Raw genomic sequence first — 3,512 nt, 5'->3', positions numbered from 1 at the left:
GTTGTAGCCTCTTCATAAGAGTTAGAGGCATCACATTTATGCTTGCTCCTAGATCACAGAATCCTCTGTCAATTTTTGTTTCCCCTATGATGCAAGGGATATGAAAACTTCCGGGGTCCGTTTTCTTAGAGAGTGTGTCCTTCTTGATGAGAGCACTGCATTCTTTGTTCATTGTTACCGTTTGTCCTCCCTTCAAAACTCTTTTCTTGCTTAACAATTCCTTTAAATACTTGATGTGTGTGGGCATTTGATGAAGAATCTCAAGAAAGGGAATATTGACATGAAGAGAGTTAAATGTCTCTAGAAACCTTGAATAGGTTTTCCTTTTTTCACCTCCTCCTAACCTCTCAGGAAATGGTGCTTTTGGTTGGTATATTTCCATCATGCCTTTTTGCAGTTCCTTGGCTTGCTCAGTTCCACCTTCCTGCTTAACTTCTTCCACACCTTCCTTCAAGATTTCTGGTTCCTGCTCTGAGGGCCTGATTCCTTCTTCTTCTGAGACTTCCTTCAATATGGTGATGGCCTTGCATTCTTCCCATCTTACTCTCTTTTGTTCCCCTTTAGGATTCTTTTCTGTGTCACTAGGGAACACTGCAGTTGATTTGGGTGCCTGTTGAGATAGCTCTCCTACTTGAGATTCCATCCTCTTGAGTTTTTCACCATGGTTTCTTAAGGTAGTTCTCACATCATCCCTGAAGCTCTTCAATTCAATTATGTCTTGACTCATGGTTGCCATCATTCCTTCTATCCGGTTTAATTGATCTTGAAATTGTTGGTTCGGATTAGGTTGGGTATGTTGATTAATTTGGCCAAGATATGGTGGTTGGGAGTAGGTGTTTTGTGTGGCTTGGTATGATCTTTGGTTGGAGTTTTGGTATGTGGAATTGTTATGTTGGTTGTGGTTGTAAGGTTTGTGGTTTTGTGGTTGGGTTTGTTGGTTTCCCCACCCAAAGTTTGGGTGGTTTCTCCAGCCTGGGTTGTAAGTGTTGGAATGTGGATCATATGATTGCCTTTGTTGGTTTCCCACATAGTTGGCCTCATCCCAATCACCTCCTTCAATGCTTACTTCCTCTTGATCTTGTGTGTGTATTGCAGCTACTTGCTTTGTTTCTAATTGCCTGGTAAGCTCTGCTAGTTGCTTGGCAAACACCTTGTTTTGGGCTAGAATTGTATCAACATGGTTCAGCTCCATGACTCCCTTAGTGTTGTGCCTCTCTGATGCATAGTAGTACTCATTCTCAGCCACTGTCTCGATCACTTCAATGGCTTCTTCCACAGTCTTTTTCCTGTTCAATGAACCTCCTGATGAATGGTCTACAGCCTTCCTTGATTCATAAGAGAGCCCATCATAGAAGATGTGCAATTGCACCCAATCATGGAACATGTTTGGTGGGCATTTCCTTGTCAAGTCCTTGAATCTCTCCCATGCCTCGTAGAGAGTTTCACCATCTTGTTGTCTAAAAGTCTGAACCTCAGATCGAAGCCTATTGACTTTTTGTGGAGGGTAGAAACGTGCCAGAAACTTGCTTTCCACCTCATCCCATGTTGTTAGACTCCCCCTTGGGAATGATTCCAGCCACTTAGCTGCTTTGTCCCTAAGTGAAAATGGGAACAAAAGCAGTTTATAGGCATCTTCCTGGACTCCATTGGACTTCACAGTGTCACAAATTCTCAGGAATTTTGTGAGATGTTGGTTTGGGTCTTCATTAGCACTTCCTCCAAAGGAACAATGATTCTCCACAAGTGATATTAGCTGTGGCTTGAGCTCAAAATTGTTGGCCTGAATGGGTGGTTTCTGGATGCTACTACCACAATTCCCAGAGGTTGGGTTTATGTATGAACTAAGAACCCTCCTCTCAGGAATGGCATTGTTTCCATCAGCTCTCTCATGGTTGTGAACTTCTCTATCCATGTTGAGATCTAAAGCTTCCTCAAAATTGTCCTCAGATTCTCCTTCAGATTCCTCTTCTCCCACTACTCTCTTCCCTCTTGCTTCCCTTTTCAGTCTATGAAGGGTCCTCTCTGGTTCGGTATATGGAGGAGTTGATGTCTCTCCTCTCCTACCTGTCATACAAGAACACAGCTCAAACACAAACAAGTGAAATACTCTTGGTTAATGGAAGAGTATGGTTAGCTCAATTGAGGAATTAATTCAAACAGTTAGTGAGTCAGTGAGTTAGTTGCATGAATTTAAAGGCATAAAGAAGGAAAGCATGTAACCGAGTGCAGAAATTAAAATTCAACAAGTATCTTGAACAGAATTAACAAAGCAAGAGAAAATTGCTCAATCTAGTTAGCTTCCAATTTGAGAAATGTCAATCGAAAACCAATCCCCGGCAACGGCGCCATAAACTTGATGCACATAAACTAGTTATGCTACGATTTAGGAAATTGCACGATCGGCAAAATTCCTTCCGGCAAGTGCACCGGTTATCGTCAAGTAAAAACTCACAATAGAGTGAGGTCGAATCCCACAAGGATTGGTTGAGTGAGCAATTCGGATTAGAAGTGTGTTCTAGTTGAGCGGAATCAAGATTGAGATGAGTATTGCGGAATGTAAAATTGGCGGGAAAAGTAAATGACAAGAAATTGAAATGGCGGAATCTTAAATTGCATGAATTAAAGAGCAGAAACTAAATTGCTGAAATTAAAAGGGAATGGGGGTGATTGCATGAATTGAGTAGCAGAATGTAAAGAGAAAGTGGAAATCAGAAATGGGGAATTCATTGGGTTATAGGAGATATTGAGATCTCCGAATCAAAACATGTTTATCTCTTCCTCAAGCAATGCGTTCATTGAATTTTGCTTGGCAATCTTATATGATTGGATCCCAATCCCTTGGCTCACCAATACTCTCTAAAAATGAACAAATTCCCAATCCCTTGGTTTAAGTGTTCATAAGAAGAGATGATGCTTGATCACTGATTATACCACACAATTTCATGAACCACAATTTGGTAGGATTACATGTCACAATATCCATCCAAACCCCAATCCAATTCACTGTGAGAAAGCTTCTCTAGCATGAATCCTCCATTCCTTTCCCAAGGCTCCGAAGGATTCCAAGTATGGGTAGTTTCTTTCCCAAGACAACTACTCAATGGAATTAGATCGAGAAGCTTTCTAACAAAATTCAAGAGAAAAGATTGAAGAAGAAGATAAACTATTATTGATTCATTGAATTACAATAGAGCTCCCTAACCCAATGAAAGGGGGTTTAGTGAGTCATAGCTCTGAATTCAATTACAATGAAAAGGAAAACTAGCTAAAAGTGAAAGTAAAAAGTCCTCTCTAACTTAACTTCTATCCTATTTATACACTTTCTATATTGAGCTTCAGTTGTGCTTCTTGGGCTTTGAGGCCTCTCCTTGCTTTCCTTTTGCCTTGGGTTTATGATCCATAATCTTGATGAGGCTGTTGATCCAAATTCTGTAACATTCATTGAGCCAACTTAGTGATAATCAAATAATGACACATGACTCAATAAATTGAGATTTCAAACTCATCAATCC

The 3,512-nt window shown here is 40.5% G+C and overlaps 1 non-coding gene across 1 annotated transcript; it reads left to right on the top strand.

The window, feature by feature from the left end:
- Positions 1–1,382: 1,382 nt before the first annotated feature.
- Positions 1,383–1,486, top strand: LOC148568503 (small nucleolar RNA R71). The gene has a single exon (XR_015882375.1). It is a non-coding gene; the product is annotated as a small nucleolar RNA R71 (small nucleolar RNA).
- The last annotated feature ends 2,026 nt before the right edge of the window (positions 1,487–3,512 follow it).

The sequence above is a fragment of the Arachis ipaensis genome, chromosome B4 (genome assembly GCF_059453495.1).
Source record: "Arachis ipaensis isolate K30076 ecotype BB chromosome B4, ASM5945349v1, whole genome shotgun sequence".
Taxonomy (NCBI): domain Eukaryota; kingdom Viridiplantae; phylum Streptophyta; class Magnoliopsida; order Fabales; family Fabaceae; genus Arachis; species Arachis ipaensis.
The sequence above is the reverse complement of the archived record's forward strand: the minus strand, read 5'-3'. Positions and strand labels throughout refer to the sequence as shown.